At 40.1% G+C, this 27,578-nt stretch overlaps 1 protein-coding gene across 4 annotated transcripts in view; it reads right to left on the bottom strand.

The window, feature by feature from the left end:
• LOC131228246 (hydroxymethylglutaryl-CoA lyase, mitochondrial-like) overlaps window positions 1-27,578 on the bottom strand; it is a 97,467-nt gene that overhangs the window by 59,319 nt on the left and 10,570 nt on the right. Inside the window, exon 3 of one of the 4 annotated variants that reach the window (XM_058224146.1) lies at window positions 23,819-24,173. The exons of the other annotated variants lie outside the window; for them this stretch is intronic. The gene's annotated coding sequence lies outside the window, so the exon portion shown is untranslated. Of the gene's footprint in view, window positions 1-23,818; window positions 24,174-27,578 lie in introns of those variants that run through there. 4 annotated transcript variants of the gene reach the window in all.

Below are 27,578 nucleotides of genomic sequence, written 5' to 3'. Positions count from 1 at the left end.
GTCCTCAGTAGCCACATTGCCAGAGGCACCCTTGGCATATGGGTACCCTCCAAGGCCAGAAACAGACGAGTCCACGATGATGTTTCCCATCTGTTAAAATAGAAGAAAACAATTCCAGAGTTGATCCTTAGAAGACTGCTTGGTTTTCATGGGGTCTTTCAATACGTTGAATACTTAGGAAATGAACTCGATTTACATGGGATCCGGCTTTTCCACCATTCGTGGAATGAAAAGTATAGAAATTGATTTCCATTTCCAAGGTTGTACTACAAAGACGGGATATAAATTTCTCCCCAAAAACATACTGAAGTTTTATTTCTAAGGTTATGCAGGACAGCCCTCGTAGAAAAGTGCATTCCAAACCAGCGTGTGGGGTATCAATAGTATCAGCCTATACTGTCGGTTATCAATTTACAAATTTGGGAGTGATATCATGGACTTTAACCTCCAATTTGCAAATTTGGAAAGAAAAAAAATGAAAATTCCCCCATTTAACTTGCAATTAGGTGTGGAAAAATCATATTAGAGTGGTTGGAGGCTGATCTACAAATTGGAAGTACTTTTTAATTAAAAAACTTTTTTTTCAAAAATTCCAGATTGAGCGGTTATTTAACCTTAAAATTCATGTGTTTATGATCAACAGTTATTCAATTACATCCATCGATACCAATACTGAAAACATTGTTCCAAATCAAACATCAAAATTACTATTGGATTCCGCAGTTTTTCATTCGCTATGAATTCCCAGGGTTTTCCATGTGCACGATTTGGATTCTCTCTATCCAAAAAAGAACTGTGAAATCCTTAACCCGTGGATATGTACAGTATCTGGAGTACTCAGTTTGTACAAGTGGGGCCCATGGCTCACAGATCCATCATCCATAGCATTGACATAATGGGCTCCACCATCAATGGGGCACTATCCTGATTCTTCCCATCAAAGTTGTCCACATTCAATGATAGAAAAGACAAGTACAATAATTAAATGGCTTGGATGATCTGATCTGGGAGCTCTAGGTGCATCTCCTCCTTTTTGTGGGTAACCATACGAATGGTCTTTATCAGCAAATCATGGGCTACACACATAAAACTGTAGGATCAGGTCAACAATTTATTTTTATTTAAAATAATAATAATAAATAAATAAATCTCTTTTTGATTAAATGGGGTTACGGATTTACTCTTGAAAATTATACAGAGTTTTGCTTACTTGGAGGGAAACAAGAATATGTGTCATGGAAATGTACAGCAAGCTTCTCAATAGGGACAACAGCCATCACAGCTTCAAGCATTGCAACAATGGTGCCTGCAACACAGGAAAGAAGCATATAAAGAAAACAAAACCAGAATGAGTATTTGGTGCTGCATGCTAAGATCTTAGTTATCATGAATTCAATCTCAGTCAACAAGGCATTTCCAGACCTTCCATTGTTGGGCCCTATGACATATGGGGGCACAGCCCAAAAATCACACTGATTGGGTGATCCAAGCAACTGATTGGATGCTTCTGAGAATTACACCTCCAGCCAAATGTCAACATTAGATAGGAATTACGTCCCTTGATCAGTGGCTAGGAACATCTGATTTTTAGATTATGGCATATTCAAGGCAGGCACAACAGATGAACAGTCCAGATCTCATACAAGCATGCCGCATGTACTAACATTGAGCACTTGATAACAAATCCAACTATTAACAGTTAGTAGTAATCATTGGATCCACTCCCAGCGAAAATAAAGAATTAACAAAAAAATTAACATTAGTGCTCAAAACATGCATATTCTGCAATGCAGCTTTTGAAAGTCCAGAAGTTAAGGAAACCTCTTCTGTCTACCGTGACAGATTAATTATTCTTTTAACTTCACATAATTTTGGACATTTGCAATAGTCTGTGATCCAGACCATTCATTTGGTGGGCGCCACCATAATCATATCAATATTCCATAATTTCCCAAATCTAACGTTCTTAACCCTCCAGTAAGTGACCTATAAAGAAGAATGCGGGACAGGGTGCTACCTAGCAGCTGGACTTTCCAGCTGAACCTGGCACTCATATAATGCCCATGTACATCCTCATCCTATTTATCCAGCCATTTAACGGCACGTAGGATTTAGCCCTAACAGAGAATATGAGCAATGGTCACCCACGTTTGGATCTAGCTGATGAAAAAATCTAACCAGATGGTATGATTTCAATTGGTTTTTCCACATAGTAGCCACTCCATGTTTGGATCTAGCTGATGAACAGTCCTGCGATAGTACTTCTGTGCCGCGTCAGGGATATGCAACGATTAGAAAATGCTAGTATGACCCAACTTTTCTTCATGGAAAGATTAGACTTGGATTCGGTCGTGACCACTCTATTACTGATCGTAGGTGCTGGAAAAGCTCTGTGAGCCACGCCATGATGTGTGTGTTTTATTTAATGTGGTGTGGTCAACTAGGGATTTCGATTTACTTCATTTTGGGTTCATGCCCTGAAATGAGCTGAAAAATAGATGAATGGTGTGGATAAAATATATACGTCATGTTGGGCCCACGGAGCTTTTCCAGCACCTCCCTCGTAATGGAAGCGGATTGGCTGGTGTACACACACCAGCCATATAGCTCTTGTAGATACGTGTCATGCGAAGACGAGCGCCGACGCTCCTCGAGCTCCGATTTGTACCAACAGTTCAAAGGAGATGAAAATTACATGAGCCTTACAATGATGCATTTATTATATCTACACCGTTCATCAATTATTCGAGATCATTTTAGAGCATTAGCCAAAAAAAATTTGATAATATCCAAGGCTTAAATGGACCACACCAAAAATAGCAGCCGTGATAATGATTTTCACCGTTAAAAAATTTGTAGGGCCTACCGTGACGTTTATTTTCCATCCAATATGTTCATAGGGTCACAAATACCCTGTATGAAGAGGAAAAACAAATTTCATGTTGAACCAAAACTTCTGTGACCCAATAAGGGTTTCAATGGTAGACGTTCAATCCCCACTGCTTTTTGCAGTGTGGTCCAATTTATCTTTGGATCTGTCTTATTTTTTGGCTGAAGCCTTACGACAAGCTCGCCAAATGGATGGAAGGTTTGGATGTAACACATACCTTATGATGGGATCCACAGAACTTGATGACTGCAATACACCAGCTATATAGCTTGTGTGTGGTAGACTAGCCAATCCGCTTCCCTATGAGCCCCACTATGATGTATGTGTTTTATCTAGACCGGCCATCTATCATATCCAAATCACAGGCGGACCACACCACAGGAAACTGTGTTGAATGAACGCCAATGATTAAAAACTTCCTGCTGCCTACTATAGTTTTTATTAGTCATCCAACCTGTTGAACACACCTGAATGAAGGGAAAACAAAATTATCAGCTTGATCCGATGATGGGACATAACAGACCAACAGTTTGGATTACCAAGCCATTCCGTGTACACCATGCAAAGATGTGGGCCATTTGGCCGACTATGATGGTTTTAATAATCCTAAGATTATTTTGAAAAAAAAAAAAAAAAAACTAAGAGTTGATCACGAGAATTTGTAAAATATCTACCTCAGCTGCACCTAGTATAGTGAGTTTTCCTCTCAAAAGGTATTTTTAAAAGATACATAAGCCCCACAAAAAATAGAAATTTAGCCTACCCCTTGCTGATCTAATATATTCATTTTAATCAGAAGGGCGTGAATTTTAAGGAGAAATTTTTCTATTTTTTGTTTGAAATTTTTTCTGGCCCACAACTACATGCACCAACGTTCTACGTTAATTTTGAATTGTTTTCTCTTGTGTGGTTCATATATAATAAGTTTTTTCCTTAAACTTGGGTTGACGATGTGAAATTAAAACTCCTTACATGTGAAATGGATGAATTTGCTTCAAGATCAATCCAATGAACTCCAAATAAGATGTGAATGGGCAAAAAACGTGGGGCCCAAACTGCATGAGACCATTTGATCGTTTCTTCTTCTTTTTTTTTTGACATTTTTTCACTTCTTGGAATCATACAAGACTCAAGCTTCCGCGACAGTTGATAATTGTACAAATGAAGTCTGCACTCTTCGAGCAACAACAAAAATTCTCGGTCAAACTTCGACGAAGTTAAGACCACTCTTTGCCGTAAAAATAATTGTTTTTTTTTCCAGCCACAATCTCCGAAGTGAAAGCTATGGTAAGCAGATGTAAGTTTTTTTTTTGTGTTCATGTATTTTGTCTTTGTTAGTGGGTGTGAATGGTAGGAGTTTGTGAAAAAGAGGAGAGTGTGGTGGGAGTTTGTGAAAATGAGGAGGGTGTGGTGGTTCCTTTATAAATGTTGTGGGTTTTTCTTATTGTATGAATAGTGGGAGTTTGTGAAAATGATGAGAGTGTGGGGGTTGCCTTTTTTATTGTATGAATGGTTAGACATCATGGATCGAGAATATTAACTGCGGACCATTAATATTCATCATGGACCGTGGATATTAACAATGGAGCACTGATATTCAGCGTGGACCACAAATAATACCAACGACTCATTGTTATTATCCGTAGTCCACGATGTATATTAGTGGAATTTACTGTGGATTGTTGGTATTAACATATGAGCGTTGATATTATCTGCGATCCATGATGAATATCTGCAATATGTTGTTAATATCCACGATCCACAACGAATATCCCTGGAATTCATTATAGATCACCGATATTAACTTAGCACCGCTGATATGAAACGTGAACTGGAGATAATATCAGCGAGCCATAGTTAATATCTGTGGTCCACAATGAATATTAGTGAATTGGATTGTCAATATTAACATAGCATCGCTAATATTCACTATGGACCGTAAATAATATTGGTGGTCCGCGGATAATATCAATGGTCCATTGTCAATATCGACGATTAACAGCAGACATTTGTCAATATATACATGCCTATGTAAATATGATTATTTATTAATCTAATACTTTATCATTTTTATACTACAGTATCCTTTTACGAGGTGAGTGAATCTGGCTCTTGCTTAGACTACTACAATGTGAAGGTATCCCCAAAGTGCTCATCTACATTTCTTGGTGTTGTGAATGAGGATTTCAACAACTCCCCTACCAGGATGGAGATGTTTTAGAGAATTCAGTTTTGATATTTTCTTGATTTTGATAAAGTAAAATAGAGGGTAAATGGACTTTTAATGCATTGCCTAATGTAAAGGCACATGGGTTGTCATGTCCCAAACTCGAAAACCGGGCTCACAAAATTTTCGATCGCCGAATCTGGTGCCGACAACCTCCGAGTACCCCATTCTCGGCTCCCAACGCGCATACGCCATATTCCGATCCTGGGATCTTACAAGGAGGATTTTTCAACGTACATTTATCTCATAAGAAGCATAACCACAAGTTTACCCAAATCACAAAGGCAACATCGTCATCACATATCCACTAATATAAACACTTGAATATAGTGCTGAAAGGGAAATACATATATCGAAATCAAAGCTCTAGAAGACCGCCGCACGCTCTAAGCTCAATGCTGCTGCAACCTAACATCACCTACACGCATCTATCATGCATAAGCTTATAGAAAGCTTAGAGGGTGGTGTAAGTGTGTGCACAAGGTAAGTGTCAAGTATCCAATACAATGTCATAATCATATAATATCAGAAATACTAGCAAGATCATAAATCATATGATATCAGAGTAAGCGGAAATACTGACAAGTCCATGAGTCATACAATATTAGAGTACGCAATACAGATCAGCTATGCAAATGATGAATCATAAAGAGTCAAATATCATATGCCGAGGATGCAATACAATATACAATTCCTGATGAGTTCACAAATACCGTCAGCCGTATCTAAGTCATATAAATACATAAACATAGTAACCCAAAATGTCATATGCTGCGGATGTAATGCAATATGCGGTGCGAATAGAATGACCATGCTAGAGTGTAAAGTCGGGATGATAGTACGTAGTATCGCAGGCTATGGGGTCCATCACAAGGGACTTCTATCCAAACCAGTCTCATACCTAATTTGAATAGTCAGACTCAATGTGGTAAACTCTTGATCTCAGGTTAGTCGCGCGCTCCAACCGAAATCCTGGCCATTACGAAGGTACACGTAACAAATAATTGTGCACCACCAGCCCGAGTAGATAGTGAATGAATGAATAAATAAATAAGTATGCAACTCCTGCTCAATAAGTCCTCATATTAGTACCATACATCTCTGGGATAATCACTGGGGTCTAGTACACTTATATCATGATGGGGTCCACTGCACAGACCGTGTAGATAAAACACTTATATCATGGTGGGGTCCACTGCATAGACCATGTAGATAAAACACTTATATCATGGTGGAGTCCACTGAACAAATGGACGGTCTGGATTAGAATAAATATATCAAGGTGGGTCTCATCTACCACCGTTTAGCAATGGACATTGTAGATATAAAACCCACACATCGTGGTGGGGTCCACACGTCCCACGTGTGGACGATGTTGATAAGGCACATGCAACACGGTGCATCCCACTGTCCAGCAGATTGGATGGTGAGGATGATATACAAGACATCATGGTGATCCCACAATCACGTCCAACAACTGGACAGCTTGGGATACAACATGCCTCGTGATCAGAGCCATGTGATTGGCTTATGAGAATACAACAATTTGTTATGCTACTTTGGCAATCTGATCACAAAGGTGGGTCTCATGTGGGGCCCACCAGATATACATCCATCAATGCATTATATATATATATTATTTATATTATTATTATTATTATTATTATTATTATTATTATTATGGATTGTTGAGGAGTCCAGCAATCCCACCAAAAGATGCAAGGTCTAGATGACCTTTCCAAAAAGAGAAAAATAAAAATGATGATGAGATTTATGGAGAATGGCTCCACCTTGGATCAACCTGATATTTGTGATTTCCTTTATCCAAGGCCTGCAAAAAAAAGGGGGGGTAGCAGCAAAGTAGGCCTCACGATCGGACGGTGGTTAAAATACTTGCATCATGGGTGGTGTCTCGCCCCGAACTCTGAAACCGGGCTCACAAAATTCCCGACTGCCGAATTCAGCGCCGACAGCCTCCGTAGTACCCCATTCTCGGCTCCCGGCACCCAAACGCCAGGTTCCGATCCTGGGATGCTACAAGGAGGATTTCTAATCATCAATTTGATTTGTAATGAGCATAACCAAGCATAACCCACGAACAATAACCACAAGAACACCATCACAAAATCTACTATGATAAAAAACTTTGAGTACAATACATATGAAGTGAAATACAAGATAATGACAATAACGAAAACTCCTGAAGCTCGATTGCACGCTCTTACTGTGGCGAAGCTACGGCTCGGTCCTAGCGTCACCTGCACGCATCAATCATGCATAAGCTTATAGAAAGCTTAGAGGGTGGTGTAAGTGTATGCGCAATATAAGCGTGCTCAGAATGCAAAGTCAGAGTAATGCGGAATCATGGTGATGAGTACATGAATGCAATTAGCCATACCAAGGTCATGCGGTGCAAAACATGAATGCGATCGGCCACATCAAGGCCATGCAATGCAGAATGTAAGTCAAGCATGTCAATCCTCATCCACATATCAATGCAGCTCCTCATTAGAGCATCAAATCAGTGCGGTTCTCAGTCTGGATAATCACCGGGGTCAAGTACACTCTACGCCAGCATGCCGCCCCTATCCAAATGCACAACTGGGAGGGTGGAAGAGACCTCACTATCCGCTTGCCAATATCAGGCCCGGCTCATTGATAGTGGACCAATTTCTTAAGCCGGTCAAACTCAACCTAGAAATTGCCCCCTCACTCAGGCGGGTAAGGTCACACCCCTTTCCAACCGACCACGACACAGTGGGAGACGCGGCCTACTGGTATACGGCCATCGCCCGCTCGTGTATCCACTCGGTCTCGACGTTGGAGTCATTCTCTAGTACCATCGGGTTTAGAAATTTTCACCCAGGGACATCTATGGCGCCCGTATGCAGAACTAAATATTTTGGTATCCAATCCTGCCATCCACGATGTGTCTGTGGAGGCTATGGCCCTGATATCGCTAGGGCATACAGTAACTACAATCACACAAATGAAAGTGCATGAGTCACACTACCAGTCATGCAACAGTTCTGCGTGTACCATGTACTTATATGGGGAACTCTGCCTATCAGGGAGTCAGCAGTCACAGAAAGCATATGCTATGATCGGTCACTCCTCACATCAGGCATACATATGATGCCAATGATCATGAATCATGGATCTATACTAAACATGTATAAAGAGATGGGCTCTGTGTATAACGGAGATGGGCCTAGACGACCTACTTACTACAAGTATGGGCCTATCAGTGGGCCTTAGGGAGAGTTATAATGCGGACATTTAACCAACATTATCCATTCAATGTGGACGTCAAACCATCATTGCTCCCAAGGCGTAGCCCACTACAATAGTCAACACATGAACCATGGTAGAATCACGTTGTGATGGGCCTCATGAACATCCCATTGGGCCTCGACCCATGGGCCTTCAATACATCCAATGGGCCTCAAACCATGGACTCATATATCTCAAGTGGGCCTTAGTGGGCGACCATGAATACATTAAGATGGGCCTCAACTAATGGCTTTATACAAATTAAAGTGGGCCTTAATGGACTAAATACATCAAAATAGGCCTAGTCACATGGGCCTCGTATATATCAGAGTGGGCCTCAACATCGGGCCACAAATACATCAAAATAGGCCGAGTCACATGGGCCTCATATGACAGTCCATGATTAGCAAAATTAGAAGGACAGAGGGTCCGACACACTCATCACGGTGGGCTTGCCTAGGGTGGCCCATATTTGGGGCACATAAATAGGGTGGACCCCACAAAATAAATGAACAGTGTGGATACAAAACATACATTAGTGGGTCCCGTGTGGGCCCACCATAAACGTTTATTTTCCACCCAATATGTGGATAAGGTCATACAGACCCACATTGCCACCGTAATGTTTATTTCCATTCAACGATTGATAAGGTCACATGGACCGGGCCCACTTGGAATGTTTATTGCCATTCATACGGCTCATGGTCACGTGGTCGGGAGGGGCCCACCGTAACATTTATTTTCCACCCAATCGTCAGGGACCACCGTGATATTTATCTGTCATCCAACTTTGTTTATAAGGTCACTTGGACCGGGGGGTGGGCGTGGGGCCCACCGAAATGTGGTTCACAAATCCGGCCCACTCATTATGTGTGTCCCACTGGTATGAGTCAGACCAAGTTTCAACAACATCCAAAACTCGGTAGGCCCCACTAAATGATTTATATGTTTTAGGCATGTCTTCACATGATTTTAGATGGTATAGCCCACGTGAGACAGTTTCTGATTGATTTTGGGCCAACCATTGACAAAGGGGACCCATCAAATGCAAGGTGTTGATGTTGAAATGCATCACGTGGGGCCCAATTTGAGCCGTGAGCGTTCCTACTTGGGGGTTTCCCGTTGCATAGTTGGTCTTGTTTCTCTGCTTTTGTTTTTTTTTTTTAAAAAAAAAAAGAAATTCTGTGGTTTTTCCCCTGAAGGGCCCACATCAGATGAATTCACTCCAGCCATTGGATTCCACAATCCAAGACCGACCAAATGAATCCAATATGCGGCTTGTTTTTGGCGAATAGAAGGATTAAGGTGTGTTTCAATGGTAACACCGCTATTTCCCATGGTATGGCCCGCCAGAAAATGGGATCAGCTTCATTTTTCGGCTCAACACCTAAAATGAGCTGAAAAATGGAATGGACGGCGTGGATCGGCCCCATACATCAAGGTGGAGCCTACATAGGTAACCTATCCCAAAAGCAACTCTTTTTTTTTTAAAGCTTTGTTAGTACCCACCCATGTCAGTACATACACTCCATGTTAGCCAACCCATGTCCAGCGTCCAGGGATGCTGGACGGTGCAAACACAGGCGTCATGGTGGGGCTCCACATGCATGTGGCCCGCCTACACCTATATACTTATATAATATTTATATATCTTATATTATATATATATCATATATATATTATATAAAATATAACATATAACAAGAAGGGCATTGGAACCATTTCAACAGTGGATGGTGTGGATCTTCACCTATAATAAGGTGGGCCACACCGTCAGATGTTGATGGATGGAGTAGATATAACACATATTGGTGGGATCCACACCATTACAATGGAAAGAGAGAGAGAAAGAGAGAGGAAGAGACAAGAGAGACGGTGATGGAGAGGAGGGACCCTGCCACTATGGGCCCTCCATTGATACAACATATACATCAAGTAGGTCCCACAACAAGTGGACCCTAAAATTTAAAATTAACGGTGGATCACCCACCTCTAGGCCTCCTCCTTGCTCCCTTAGCCTCTTAAGCTCCTTGCCTTCGCCTTGGACGGTGGATGATGGGGTTTGGATGGTGGAGATGAGAGATGAGAGGGGTGGGGAAAGTGGGCCACACTTGGCTTGGGAGAGAGAAGCTTGGACGTATGGAATTGTTGCTTGGGAGAGTGTTTGAGTAAATGAGGGAAAGAGAATATTAAGAGTGATGGATGGAGTGGTGGGTGTAATTAATGAAGTATGGGTTGGTTTGAAATATGGATAAAAGAGAGATGGTGAGGGAGAGAGGTATGACTTGTGGAAAAAGGAGGAGTGGGGTGGTTGTACTTGGATAAGGATGCATTTATGGTTGATTGATGAGACTTATTGTAGAGATTCCCTCGAGATTCGTAACGCGCGGCGTTTCTTCAGAATAAATGCAGACCGATATCTTCTAGCCTGGGTATTGGGTCAATGCGTGAGTCGTGGCGTTGGAACCGCGGCGATGGCGCGGTCGCCAAGATATAGGTTTCGGTTCGAGCTGACTTTGGTATGTGGGACCCGGCTTAGGATCACGCGCAAACGTCGGATATGGTGCAAAGGTTGCCTGAATTTGACCGAAAGGACCGCGGAAGCTAATGGAACGATATGGACTAGGACACGGGTCTTACAGGTGGGCCATACAATCAGGGGAGAGAGAGAGCAAGAGAGACGCGCGATGGAGGAGATCTGCCACTATGAGCTCTCATAGGTGGGCCATACAAATACAATACATACATCAAAATGGGTCTCAAATCATGCGGGCCCTAAATCATAAAATCAATATTGGAGATCCCTTCCCACCAAAAGATGCAAGGTCTAGATGACCTTTCCAAAAAGAGAAAAATAAAAATCATGATGGGGTCCATGGACAATGGCCCCACCATGGGATGATCATAAGAATCGTGGTGAGCCATCAGCCACACCTAGGGTCCAAAGTGAGATTCATACAATCAATCTGTAGACCCTACTTGGCCCATCATCAAAAATAAAAATCTAGGCATATAAGAACACCCATCTTTGATCATGGACTTCTCCTTCCATCAACGCATTCTAGAGCTCCAATGATGAGATTCAACGATCGAGATTGGTTTTGGATGGTAGGATTAGGTAGTAGGAAGGTGGGTCACACAAGCTCTCTCCAATGGAGCATGGACATTGGGTTGCTCTCATGGAGCTTGGGAAAAAATGAGAGAGAGAGGTGACGTAAGAGATGGGTGTGATGGGTGAGGGATGGGTGAAAGGTGATGGATGTACTTGACATAGTTGACTTTGAGGATGGGCATTGTACTTAGGGATGGGTGTGAGTGATGGGAGTGATGGGGTGTGTACTTGACATTTAATGGGACATATTCTCTTGTGATTTGCAACACGCGGTGTTTTTCTCGAATTAAACGTGGGCCCACATCTCCCGGCCTGGGTATCGCCTCGACGTGTAATACGCGGCATTGGAACCGTGACGACGACGTAGTCGCTAGGGTATAAGTCTCGGGTCAAGACGACTCTGGAATATAGGATACGACTCAGCGTCAGAACTGCTATATACATGTCGCGGGTCGCTAGAATTCGACCGGGAGGACCGTGAAAGCCTACGGAACGGTACGGGCTAGGATACGGGTCTCACATGGGTGACATTTGTTTTTACTTTCATGGCACCATTTTCAAGTTCAAAGAGGTGGACTTTCGTATTAATAACGTGTCTGAGGTGGGGAATACCGTAAACATTGAATCAGACTGACAATAAATCAATGGAGAAAAAAGAGAGAGTATTAGGGATCATTTTTTCAAGGATAAGCATCGTATTTCAAAGAACAATTTCCTTAAAAGTATTTCAAATGCTATGAGGGGCTGACCATCACGAGGATGCCATGAAGCTGGTCATGCTAATGTGCATAGAGCATTTACTTCTTCTATCGACCTTGAAGAATGCGTACATAGATGAGTATTTAGATTTAGTTAATGATTTTGATGCATTTGATAATCATCCGTGGGGGAGCATGGTGTATGAAACATTAAAAGAATAAGCGAATGTTGTAATCAATAAACATATGCCAGACTCCTACAACTTCTGTGGATGTCCATATGCATTGTAGGTAAAACACTTTTCCGTTGAGTTTTCATAAACTATTATTGCAGTATTATCTATCATATTTTAATATTCATTGTTTTTCCTGTTTAGCGGGTATTCGGATATGAGGTTTTTCCTATCGTATGCAACCCAAATGAGTTTGCCATCAGACATAATTCTATCAGAATTCTCCCTAAATAATTAATTGAAAGCCGACTATGGCGGCAACATACAAGTGTGTGTCCAAAAATTTTACGAATGTATGGGTAAGTTAAATTGTCATCTCAAACTTGGTTTGTTCGTTTAATATTATTATGATCTGTGTTTCTGACATTACATATATGTTGTTGCAGCTTAAGATCAGTGGTGAACTCATCCCCACACCCGATGAAGAAAAAATTGTCATTATTCAACAAGTTCTACGACTTATTCAGGGGACAAAAGAAATGAGGATGAAGCAGAAGATGGATTATGTAAGGGAGATACGAAATGAAGATTTTGATAAGAGATGGGTGGTGAAGGAGATGGGGAGTAAGGGGTAGATGAATGCTGAGATTAGAGCTGGGCATCGGACCGAGTCGGATCGGATTGGGTCCAACTCGATTCGGTCTGAAATCTACATAAGCTAACCCGAACTAACTTGAACCGATCTGATGCACGGTTGGCCTGACCCGAACCGAGTCCAACTCAGTCAGGGGAACCGAGTCGGATCGGGTTGGGTACGATTCGGATCAAATATTTTAATGATGAAAATCATTATCCTCACTACTATTTTCGGTGTGGTCCATTTGAGTGACGACAGGAAAGAAAATCTCCAGTAGTCTATATAACTAACGAACGTCCTTCGTAAATGTGGCCCTGATGTCTCACACGCGTGATGCATCGGCACGTGCCGCGAGTAACCTCTTCGTGCGCTGTGGTGGGAAGTCTGAAGCATTTCTCCTTTTTACAAAACCTCACTGGGCGCAAAACATCTCCCCTCGCAATTGACAGGCTACGACGGGTCGAAAGCCATCGAAGAGGAGACCCACCCAGCCCTCCGATGACGCAAACACATCTCCCTTTCAGTGATGGACCTCCTCTGTGGGGCCCATCTTATGCTGCAAACTGAAAAATGGGCCCCACCTGATCTTACAAACTAACAAAAAAAAAAGAAGCAAAGCACGCTCCATTGCTTTTCTTCCACTTCTCCTCGCCCCCACCTCTCCCTTTCGTTTTCTTTTCTCCCTCTCTTTTTTCTCCTTCCCTTTTAAAAAGCAGAGAATGCATTCATGACTTTGTAAGTGTTAACGTGTTGTGCACGAAAATGTAGTGACGTTGCACGAAAGTGCAGCTGTGCACAGTGCATTGTTGTATTGACGTTAGCATGTTTCGTGGTCTGATCATGGGGTATGTGTTACATCCAAACCATCCATCCATTTGGCAAGCTCATCTTAAGGCTCGAGACGTAAAATAAGACAGATCTAACTATCAAATGGACCACATGAATTGTTTAACGGTGAAAATCATTATCTTTGTTGCTATTTGTGGTGTGGTCCAGATGATCTTTGGACATTATTAATTTTTTGGATAATGCTCTATAATGATCTCTAAAAATATATGAACGATGTAGATATAACAAATACATCACTGCAAGGCCCATATAACTTTGATCTCCTTTGAACCATTCGTATAACTTAGAGCTCGAGGAGCATCAGTACTCGTCTTCGCACGACACGTACCTAAAGAAGCTATATATCTGGTGTGTGGTACACTAGAAAATTCACTTCTGTAACGGCTCTTTTATCGTACCGAGTAAACTCTATTGGGGCCCACCATGAATGCATGTGGTTTATCCACTCCAAATTGGATCGGATCGAGTTTCGGATTGGATCGGTCCAGATTGACCACGATCCAGAAAATATTCAGATCTGAATGGCCCAACTCGATCCGCACCAATCCAGGCTGTTGGTTCGATTCGAATCGGGTCAAATCGGGTCAGACATGCCCAACTCTAGCTAAGATGGGTACGGAGGAGGAGAGTAGGGTAAAGAAGAAGAAGATCGAGGACAAAGAGACCCCCTTAAGTCAAATTAAATAAACAAGGGAGGAGAGTAGGATGAGAGAAATGGACTATGAGAGTTAGACTATGAGAGTTAGATGAAAAGAATAAATGTTTGTATGAAGATGTTATCTGGAAAAGTTGATGTATTGGAAACAGAGAATGAGAGAATTTGCAAACAAATGTAATCTCTATATGCCGAGGTGGAAACGTTGAAGGTATGTAAAATTTCAATTGTTATATTGTGCATGACAAGTCTACTGCAAACTAATCAATATATGTAACGGTCTTGTAGGGTGCACGTCCCACGATAGCGAGGGTCGAGACCGATGACATGGATAGGGGACGAGGGGACGACACTGATGACAAGGGCGAGGCTGGGTCCCACTCCCCCTCCCCCTCATAAGATCAAGCAGGGGCCACAATGGGTGGCATGGATGAGGTAGGAGCCAGTCCCGATGACGCGGGGGCTAGTCCAGAGGCACAGGCTCACCCCGAATGTGGTGGGGTGAAGTGGCTTCAGAAAGGATGACACCCCTCCAAATTTTAAGCGAGGTGGTAGATAAGCATAAATATAAGCTTATATGCGACATGTGTCCTTCAACACGACTTCTCAGTCTATACACGGCCCCACGCACCTAGCAATAAGCCATTTTGACTAACAAATATGCGTTTAGAGACTCATTGAGAACACTTACTCACAGATAATACAAATTTATTAAAACGGCTTATAATAGGTATAAGCATGAGTAACTTTTATATTTATGGGAGGATTCATGGGTCAATGATCGGGTAAGATTATGACATAAAAGTCATTTAAGTACTTCACTTACTATTATACATATTTATTGATAATTTGAGAGTGGCATAGAGATCGACTAGTACATAGATTTTTTGACCGATCATCACCTTCAACATCCCGAAACGCATCCTCAAGATTATATGTTTGTGACGACATTCTTCTACATAATGTCTAATAACATGTACATTTAACTTATATTATAGTCAGTATATTTATAAAATCTTGATTCCTTTGTGATAAGCATTGTTTAAGGATAATACGTAGCTCTTCCGATAATTTAGTGCCGGTCTGCATCAAAATAAAGATGACGATGAACTTTTGGATAATATTAATAATGGAGTTTTGGTTATTGTTAAGGTTGAACGCTTACAAACGGTGATGTAAAATTTTGAATGTGTAAGTTTGTCATTGCATTTTTTATGACTTGATTGACTTAATGTGTAAAGTCTAGCTTGCTTTTGATGTACTTATAATGATACCTATGTATTTTGTAGGTATATTTGTCTACTAATACTCGAAACCAACATTGATTTTTTATCGTCATACACCATAAAAGATGATTAGTTTGATTCTTTGACAACATTCATAGTGAATGGATGGGGAAGTATGATAACGAAGTGGATGGTTTCACCGAAGGATTAAGATGGCCATTCCATCTTTGTGACAGTGGGACTATATATTAGGAAGTCAAATGGTGGGACTACATATTGGGAAATCAAATGAAAATTTAAAATGATCACCGAGATCACACGATAAATTAGTGGTAATGAATGTGAAATCTTTATTATAAAATAAATCGACTTCCCATATAGCAAGCTAGAGATTCTATTTAGCCCAGTAAGTTTCTTATGACATATTTATCATTGTAATCATTATTTAAGGCTTTTTTTAATTAAAAAAAACTATCAATATTAACTTTCATATTATATTGCACTACAAAATCAAAAACCTTAGGCAAATCGTGTCCTTCGACTGTCTTCAGCGATATATAAAGTATTATTCATAAAGTATCAAACCGATTGTGGCTGAAAATGTATAAGAGGTAGAGGACCGAATAAAAGCGATAAATATAAAACACCACATTCAAAAGGAAATCACACAGATTCTTTTTTAAGAAGATTAAGTATCTTTTTTTTTATGGTAGAATTGTATTAAATGTATTTTTTATAAGTGTCATTAATGAATTTTGTAATCCTTTTTTAAAATTTAATCATCTTTTTTATTGAGAGTAATTGATCATTTTTGTAATTAATGAATGTGATGATTGATATAATGTGATAATTGATGCATTAGATGAATGTGACGATTGGTATAATGGATGAATGTAATGATATTTATAATAAAATAATGTTGAAATTAAGGAATTAAGAAATGCTTAAAGGAAAAATGTTAGGTGGATGATTGTTGATATTAACAGTGGAACACTAATATATACTAGGGACTGCAGATATTAACAATGGCTTGTTGATATTTGTTTACTCTCCAAGTATATGGTTGTGATGTAGTAATAAACTCGGTGAGACCGAGGTCGAATCCCAAGGGACTGAAACCTATACGTAATCTAAAACTAACTAGAACTAGAACTAGATTAAGATGAAATCTAAATCGAATGATTTTGAGGAATAATGGTGAAATACTAATCTAAAACTTAAGGAATTCAGAGGAAGGAAACTAGGGATTCAGAGGATCCACTTGTAGAGATCAGGGAGATCTTATGCCTGCATCAAAAACTCAACTGGACTTAGAGTCCATCTTCATCCAGTTGAAGGGTGTAACCATGAAAATCAAACTGAACTTACTTTGATATAGTTTTCAAGAGATGAAAGGTATATGAATTAAAATGGATTCCATTACCAAACCATGCCCAGGAGACAAAGTAAACAACAGAATTAAACTAATTACCAACCAATCAACAATATATAAAGGTTAGGAAGGGTACCGTCATCCGACCATGCACAGGAGATGATGGTGAACAATAGGGCTTCCTGACGTCATAAACATAAAAAAGGAAAGGAACATGCTCAAAGCTATCGCAGACCCATTGTAATTTTAGTCACAATAGACCATTAAAAACTAAAAACATTCCCTTAATTAAACTAAAATCAACATCAGTTCAGTCTAAACAAAAGGCATAAGCAAAAAGTCTCCCATCACGCTACAAGCCTAAGAGGTATAGCCTAGAATAGACATGATTAGGCTAAACATCTTAAGATGAAATAATAAAAAAAAATAGTAAAAATAAAAGAAATCTGAAATACTACTATCTCTCTCTGCTCCACCTCCTGGCTGCGAATTGAATCCCCCTCTTCTCTCTTCTCTCTTCTCTTTATAGGCAGTAGGAGGAGGAGAGTCGGTCGGATGTGAGGCAGGAAGTCGGTGGAGAAGGTCGGTTGTGTAAGGAGTTACGCACTACCTATTTTCGCAGCTCGAAACGCAAAAATAGCTTGCGTTTGGTGGATTTCAGGATGGTTGTACAGCTTATTTTTGGAATCTGGCTTCGTGGATGGGGTTATGGATGTCCTAGGCTCCACTTGGACGGTCCAGATCTTCAAAAATATCGATGATCGTGGCCCACAACTCCCCTAAATCTCTGGATTTTTCGGACGTGCGTAAGGCTTATGCAGACGTGCAGACGTGTTCGGTGGGCCTCATAGTGATGTTTTCTAGAAAATCCACCCCGCTAATTGGATTTTTGGCGAAATTTCAGTCAGGAAGGAATAGTTTTTATCTGGTTTTGGTGCGGTCCACTATATAAAATAAATTCACCGTCCATCCTGCATTTTTTGATGATACACGTATTTATGTGTATCTGAGACCAAAAGGACACCTAGGAGAGGGTCAAACCCCCCATATGGTCACATTTTAGGTTCAGATCTTCCATATAGGTGATGGGTGGGCCCCACTACTCAAAAAGGCCTCCGTGCGCAAGGACGCTGGATGGTTTTTATTTTTCTTTAAAAACTATCGGTCAGTCCTTTTGTTTGACCGGACTCTCCGTCCGATGCACATTTTGTGCACGTGTACCCTTTGTACATGCAATGTATATGTGGGGTTCATCATGATGTATCATTGTAATCCGTTCCGTTCATCCACTTCCACGTCTAATTTAAATGGTTGAGTCCAAAATTGAGGGATGTCCAGAGATCAGGTGGGCCCTAGATCTCTAATATGGGCCCTGATCTGTCCGTTGGGCCTCTTCTAGATGGATCCAATGGATGATTTTTGACTTGTACGGTTAATTTATAGTCCTCAGGCCATATATGAAGTTTCGAGCCGAACGGATGGTGACAACCTTGTGATCTTGTATTTTGGACGTCTTTCAGGCCACTTGAGCTTCAGTTTCTCTATTTTCTCAGATCTCTGGCATGTAAATCCATAAATCTTAGTCCCCTGGGGTCTGTCCCTTGCCTTTGGTGTCATCAGAGTGTTAAATCCATGCTTCAAGCACCCTATTTCAGTTCAAGCTCGTAAATACACCTTGCATCACAAACACGATTAAATTGAGCCGTTAAACAGTACCATGTTTGTAAATCCAGGCAATAAATGGGGTCTAATATGCAATATTTGACCCTCAACAATATTATCTGTGGTTCACCGTAAATATCAGCGGTCCATTATTAATATCGATGATCCACAATGAATTCCATTGATATTCACCGTGGACTGTGGATATTAATAGTGGCCCGCCGATATTATATGCGGTCCACTTTAAATATCAGCGATTCTCTATTAATATCAACGATCCATAGTGAATTTTATTAATATTAACTGTGAATCGCGGATATTGACAATTGTCTGCTGATATTGTTTATTGTCCACTATTAATGTCGGTGATCCACAATGAATGCAAGTGATCTATAGTGAATTATAATGAGATCGGTGAGAACATTAATCCATATACTTTACAATGTAATAATATCTTACTTGTTAAGCATTACTTTATAATAAGTGGCCACTACACTATACATAGAAAAAAATAGAATTTTTCAAATTACAAAAAGTAGCATATAGAATCTAAAAAATCATTTTCACTAACGACTGGAAGGAAAGTGCACGTCATTCGACTATGACATATTTTATTACACCTAAAGCGCTTCACCGGTCACCTTTCTTCACCCAATATTGTAATTCTTCTCATTTTTCATCTTTCAAACCGTGTCTTCCAAATCGGGGGACAAATTTTTTTGTATATTGCTTTAATATATGCCAATGTCTCCCACTGACTACTATCAGGGTTTGGATGCACTAATTCCCGATATTCAAGTTGATAAATTTACGTAGAGTAGAATGAGAAACAATAATTGTAATGATTGTGTTGGTATTTATCACGGGCTGCAATTACATGCACACAGTGCAACATCATCGCACCATATTCACCACATCCACATTAAGTTTCGCTCAGTTTTACTACGTTAGTATAACTCCCTCGCTCTCACTTCATACTCATCTGCAGATATCGCTATACATACTGTCTTATGCATCTCTTCTGATGGTTCACTCATATAAGACTTCGCTCATAGAGTCACTCTTCTAGGAAAATGGATAGCATCTTTTCTTCTTTGTATGATGCTAAGGTTTATCCATTACCTTAATGGATATTATCTCATTTTCTATCTTTTAGAGAACTGATCCCCTACAGGCAGGTATTGTACCATCTTGACCGCCAACATGCCGCTTGTGTAGGGGACACCAGTACCGTGAGATTGGTAGGCCCGATCGGCTCATCACGTCGGCCACACCATCGGGATCGGTGGAAACCGACAGTCTGACTCCGCATAAAGGTTCAGCCCACCTAGTAGTAGATCAGAGTGGTTTTCGAGAAGGGTTCGCCCCTATTGTCTTAATGGTAATGATTTCCCAAACATGCGGAATGTTGGCAGGAAAGATGGTCTGGTACCACAAGTTGCTGTACCATTGCCTGTAGCTGATCAGTTCTCTCTTTTAATGCAATTCTATTATTACCTACCAAAAAAAAAAAAAACCCACATTTTTTTTTTCTTTTGGCAATGCAAGAGTACAGAGTTGTACTATTGTCTCAACATGAGTAGATCATGAAGGGTGTTCTTATGATCAAGGTGGGGGTAAATATGATTTTTTTTTTTTTAAAACACTAGAAGACAATAAATAAGAATCTTCACTAGAAAAGGAGTCTGATGGGATGATTTTCATCAGATAGTGTACCAAATCGACCAAAGAAACGGAAGATATTGAAAACCCGAGAGAGATTTTCGAATTAAAAAGCTACCCAGAAGCAGAAAATGACAATTGATCAGTAAGGGGAAGAGAAACAGATTGTGTAGAGAAGCTAAGTTCTTTGAATGAGGGGATTGGCAACTATTGGAATTTTCTTTTACCTTGTTCGTTTTTTCAGGAAGTAAAATTCCTGCATTGGTTTTCGATGGAGGGACGATTTTCTCGATGAGAATCCTGTTTAGAGAAGGAATCAAGCGCCTCGCCATGAGAGAGAGAGAGAGAGAGAGAGAGAGAGACGAAATGAACGCAAACCTCCTGGTGGTGCAGTAGGGTTTAAGAGGGTTTATTTACGTGTCAAATTACATAAATGCCCCTGATTTTTGTTCTGGAGAACAACCTTGATACGCCGGCGGGGACGCGGATTACTCAACCCGTGAGTAAGTGACGTCACCAAGTTCTGTGGGGCCAACATGATGTATTTGTTGTATCCACACCGTCCATCCATTTGGATAGATCATTTTAGGGCATGATCCAAAGAATGAAGCGTATCCACAGATCAAGTGGACCCCACCACAGAAAACAATGGGACAGTAACGCCCACCATTGAAACCTTCCCAGGGCCCACCATGATGTTTATTTGAGATCCATCCTGTTCATAAGTTAACAGAGAGATGGAATAATGGAAAACACAAATATCATCTTGATCGACCACTTATATGCCCCCAAGAAGTTTTTAACGGTTGACGATCAATCCTCAGTGTTTTCTTTGGTGGGGTCCACTTGAGATTTCAATCAGTCTAATTCTTTGACTCATGCTCTAAAATAATCTCTCCAAATGGATGGACGGTGTGTATACAATACATACAGGGTCTACTTGAGATTTCGATTGGTCTAATTCTTTGACTCGTGATCTGTTTGGATTCGCGTATAAGGGCGTATTATATTGTATCCAACTACTGTTCATGTATATGTTCGATCAATTTCAGAATACATAGAAATCAACATACCATAAATCAATGTTTGGATAGGAAGTATTATTCGGGCAAATATACAGATTCTTCCTCCAATCAATGTTTGGATACGACATATTAAGGCAGTGTATTGTATATACGTATAATATTGATAGCACTTGGACGACGGTAGCTATTTTTAAGTTCTCAAAATGGGAACCTAGGTGGGGCCCACTGTCATGTTTGTGAATAATCCTACCCGTCCATCCTTTTTGTGATTTCATTTTAGTACATGTTGCCAAAATTGAACCGTATCAAAAGCGGGTGTGAGTGTAATCCAGGATAATTAGACATCCATAGTTGAAATAGGGATGGAGCCATGGAAGTTTCGATTCATGCTAATATTTTTGTTTTCAGTTCATCCTAATAGGAATGATGTTATTAACGATATGGATGGCATCTCTGATGGACGAGGAAGATTATTTACAAACATGACAGTGGGCCTCACCTGGGTTACCAGCGCAGGAACTTTCCTGTGAAAGACGTATGCAGGAAATCCGAGCGCATGGTAGAGTAGAGTTAATTCTCGATTTTCTGTGTGGATCCCTCAATGAGGTCCGTGCTCATCCACTATTAAGGCCAAACAACAAATTGATTCCGTCCGATCAGAATTCCGTCCGTATACACCCCATCAATGAGGGGCCTCTTGCACTCCAAGAGGGCCATGCAACTTCTAACTTGAATCGGCTCATGGTTACAGGGTAGATGCATATCGCAGTACGATCGAGAAGGGAGATATTCGTACCTGAACGATTGGCTTTCTGCCGGACGATCTGGTGGACGATTGCCCGATTTGCCACGATCCAACGTGGTAAGAAGTGTATTTTGCGACTGTATTTTGAAATCAGACCTTCGGAAGCAAACCTTCTCAGCTGAATGGCCACATGTAGAAGGTCAGAGATGATCTAAGGCGTTGTTGGAGTAGAAATATTAGGTCCTCCTTAGATAGAAAACCCTTTGTAACAGACTTTGCCTCTATCGCACGCGAATAGAGAGTCTTGAATAGGCTGTACTGAAGGAAACAGAGTCGTCTAACAATACACTATCGTCGTTTGAATTTTTTGAAGAAAGGATGTATTTGCGCATATGGTGTTCCATGGATCTCAACTCCAAATCAAACACTATATAATGTATTTTAACCCATTTAATATAATACAATACACCCTTATACACGAATCCAAACAAGCCCTAAAATGATCTCTCCACATACATCACGGTGGAGCCTACATAACTTGGTGACGTCACTTCTTAGGCAATTACTAAATAATTGCAAACCTTTTTTTTTTGTTAGCTTGTCAGCACACCCAATTCACACTTCACTATTTGCCACCCCCACCAGGGAATCGATGCCAAGACCTGAGTGTTGAAACGAGGTATCTTTCACTCAGTCTGCCACTTGAGCTATGGATCAGGGTGTAAATAATTGTGAACTTTGAATATGCGTAACTGGCTCCATCTCTTATGGTTTATTAAAAGTATTCATATTGAATTAATACCTCAAATCGTCGATTACTTAATATCTGATGGATAGCTAACATGAAAATCAATCAACGGTTCAAATTCAACAAGCAAATGTTTATAAATTGGGGTATAATTTTATTAATATCATTTTAGGTTTGCAGTCCTACAAAACTTTCTATGATTTGCACGGTTTAATTTGAATTATATCTAATGTTATTAATGCACCAGGGTGGCCCATTGGGCTTTTGGGCATGGCCCACCTCAGGTCAAGCTTGGGTAAGATTACAGGTTCAAGGGCCAGGATTCAACTTATATTAAGGCCCACTTCTTAATGTTGAGGCACAATTCAGCTAATATTCAAGCCCACTTCTTAACGTTGGGGTGGTGCCTCGTACAAATGTACGAGGTCTCTCCTGTTAGGAATCGTTGTACTCTTATTCATGTACATGCATGCATGTAAGATTGTGGTTGTAAATGTCATTTTCTTAGGAAATTTTCACATGCTCTCTTTAGCAGTGATCTTTATAAAAAATTTACAAGAGAGAAGTATTCTATTAATTCATCTTTTAATATATTTTTTATGAAATTTTTTATATTTTTAGTAAAGAAGAAAACTTTTTATTATCATTCTATGCATAATACATGAACATCCTCAATTTACTCATGTTAGTGCTCCAACCCACTCCTCTCTGTTACCGAACAAACCCTCAAGCTCATGTTCTGGCTCAAGCCCAGCAGCACAGGCCGAGTCTAGGCTCAGGCATATGTTAAACAATGCGTGTTAGACGGAGCTTGGCCTTGCCCTAACCTAGCCACACCCCTAGTTAAACATGAGTCACGTTGAAAATCACATATGCCTGCATATCTTAGAGTTTGCTGTCTTACACTCAATTCGCTGCATGCAGCACAGTTGCCACAATGGAAAGGAGTGTGGCAAGATGTCCTCCCAACCATGAAATCATCATACTAAAAAATTACGCTGTTTCAATAATCCCGTAAGCCATCCTTATAGCAAAAAGAATGGACGGTTTAAAAAGAATAGCCAACGGACCACATTCGACTTATATGTATTGCCCCACCCAACCATTTTTGCACATGATAATCTTCACAATGGGCCCACCATTGTGACTTTGATAGAGAAGAATGGCTGCTAGCAATGACTCTTACGATTCCATGCCCGTAGTTCCCTTGAATTTTCATCTGAAAAGGCAAGATCATTTCATATCATTTCGGCAACGAGAGTTGGAAGAGGCGTGCAGAATTAGTGTTCGAAGTATCAATATCACTACGAGTTTTCCTAGCTAGGGATATAGAAACAATATCGATATTACCGATAATATCATTGAAAACCGAAAATGCAGGAAAGCATGAGAAAATGGTAGAAGTGAAACTTTAGGATATGCTAAAATATACATATTTACATATTTAGAAATAAAAATTTTGCCAAAAAAATGCATACACAATAAGTTTCCATTTAATGGGAGCTTAAAAGCATATGTTGTCATAAGAAACAGTCTTACCATCCCATTGATCCCATCTAAATAAACATCTATCGATATTGCAGAAAATCAATAACTCACAATATTTTGTCAAGAAATCATCAACAACTGAAAAGAAAAGGAAAGATTGTGGCCTTGATATCAAGCATGTTGCAATAACGATAATATTGAAATATTATCAATATTAGCAACAATAAATTGAAAACAGCATACAACAATGTGCTCATAAAAAAATTAATAAGATTTTTTTTCAATAAACAAACTTTATGCGATATCTATACATTGATGATATTATTGAAATATCGCCGATGTGTTGGGAAGTGCGGAAGGTGAGCCCTCAAGATCTGACGGTCTACACGAAGTTTGGAACCCTCACAAAGCAGAAGAACGGTGCTTCAACGGCCCGCCTATCTACTACTGGAGTAGATGGAACTATTCACACCTCTGATCCTACGGTATATAGTGGTCCCGGATTGTGATCTATGGATCAGATCGTCTCAAGGACAAGCTAAAATGGACAGACTATAGTGCTCTCTGTATCTCTATGTATACTCTCGATTTATCGTATGACTCAATGCTTTACACGAGAGAAGCGCATTCCTTTTTATAACAGAGGAAGGAGAGTTTGGGTGAGATTGGGATGAGGCCAAATAATCCGATCAAATCCCTATCTTCAATTAAAAATCAAATTCATATTTGAATTTAAAATTTAATTCAAAGGAAGAGACCAGAGAAAACATGGGACGTACCCACTAGTGATTGCTCACAAGTGGGCCCCACTGGCCTACGTCCAACATCTCCCACTCAATCACATTGTGGAATAGGCACATAAATTTGTTCATCTAACTTGCCTAATAACAATCAAAGAACCAAACATCGTAATCAAAAGAATCAAAGGCGTGGGACCAGCTAGATCATCTTAATCTTCTCACAGGTGTATAAGTATTAAGTGACCACCTAACTATTACTCAATAACCCAAGCTTTGCAATACTTGTCCTAGTCCGCATGACCACACCGGATAGAGTTAACTCCCGATCTGGAGTACTCGGCCAACATACGCACTTATCCAACTTATCAAGTTATTCTGAAAACTCGAATTTTCACAAACTTTGACTAAAATCAATTTAAAACAATACTTATATATATATATATATATATATATATATATATATATATATATATATATATATATGTATGTATATGTGTATATATATATATTGTATATATTATATATATCATTTATTGCCGGCGGATAAGTCTTCAAGTGCGTATTTATAGTTCTAGAAACTTGGTGTAGCTGTCACGGGATCTTCCCCATGCAGATGTGTAATTTGGAATTAATCAAGCCGCTTTCCTAGTATAACTGAGTCTAGCCAATCAAGGACCTTTCGTCATAGTACACTAAAGTAGCGACACTTAATTCCAACCTCATATACACAAGATGAGGGTAGCTAAGGACACAAATAGTCACTTACGGGACTGGCTACTCGCACGTTGTAATGATTGGATCGAATCAAAGCAATCTATAGGTAAAAGGTCCCAGCACGTCGCTACAATCCACGTCGTAAAGTAAATATTACTAGGAGAATGTCGGGTCTACAATACGCAGGTCATTTTACATGAGGTACGACTCATCTCATAACCTCATAACCTGGCTTTAAATTCAGGCCATAACATTGATCGCATGTAATAGAATGGTGCGATTATGTTATTCGACTGTATCAGTCTCATCTACAATCTTTATAAGATTGTAGGCGGATACGACTCACTCATATCCTCATTCTCTATTATTCACAATAAAGGGAAGTTCATACCTCAATGTATAAACATAGCCCCAAATGTACCTCTCTTGTACATTCAAGGTTGGTCAACCCGTGCGAGTGGGTGACCGGCCTGCCGACAAAAATAGAAATCCCACATGATTTCAAGGTAAATGCTGATGATCTTCATACCTAGTTTATATTAGTGTTCAATACTGGATAAAAGGAATATATTATTCATGAAAGATCGAATGTCTTACAAAACAAGTACATCATTCAAACTTTCCTCAATCCCATTTGTCTGATGTGAACCTGAAATAGATCTCTAGATATAGGTTTCATTATGGGATCAGTCATCATCTCCTTAGTAGGAATGTAGCTGAGGGCGACCTTTTTATCTCTCACTTGATCACGGACGTAATGATACTTGATTTCAATGTGCTTAGATTTCTGGTGGTGTTTAGGGTCCTTTGCCAAGTCAATGGCAGAAGTATTGTCTATCTTCAGCGATATAGGCTGACGAACACTCGGTACAACACCCAGACTCAATAGAAATCTGCGAACCCATACACACTCCTGAACTGCAGCACAACATGAAATGTACTCGGCCTCCATAGATGAAAGAGTTGTGGATGTCTGTTTCTTACTCGACCATGAGATAGCTCCTCCTCTGAGTAAGAATACATACCCTGAAGTAGACTTTCCCTCATCGGCGTCATTACCCCAAGCAGCATCTAATATCCTTTGAGCTCGAGGCTTGTGCCTTCATAACACAACATTAGGTCTTTTGTTCCTCTGAGATAGCAGAATATACGTTTGACGGCTTGCCAATGAGACTGTCTCGGGTTACTCTGATAACGGCTGACTATTCCAATTGCATAACTAATATTCGGTCTGGTGCAAAGCATAGCATACATTAAGCTCCCTACTGCGCTTGCATAAAATACTGAGGACATAGCTAATTTCTCGTCTTCAGTCTGGGGACATGATTTCTTGTCTAACTTGATAGCTTTATCCATAGGGGTTTCAACAGCTTTTGAATTTTTCATCTTAAACCGCTCTAAGATCTTTTGTATATAAGTTGCTTGAGACAAGCCTAACAATTTCTTAGGGCGATCCCTGATGATTTTTACCCCAAGAATAAAGTTAGCTTCACCGAGGTCTTTCATCTCAAAATTCGAAAATAGTCAATCTTTAATCAATATCAACAATTGCATGTCATTACCAGCTAACAGGATATCGTCTACATATAAACATAGTATCAGAAAAGATCTTCCAGACCGTTTCATGTATACACAATGATCTTATTCACTCATTGTGAATCCAAAAGTGGTGATGGCTAAGT

The sequence above is a fragment of the Magnolia sinica genome, chromosome 15 (assembly GCF_029962835.1).
Source record: "Magnolia sinica isolate HGM2019 chromosome 15, MsV1, whole genome shotgun sequence".
In the NCBI taxonomy this organism is placed as follows: Eukaryota; Viridiplantae; Streptophyta; class Magnoliopsida; order Magnoliales; family Magnoliaceae; genus Magnolia; species Magnolia sinica.
This window is presented reverse-complemented; position numbering and strand designations above follow the sequence as displayed.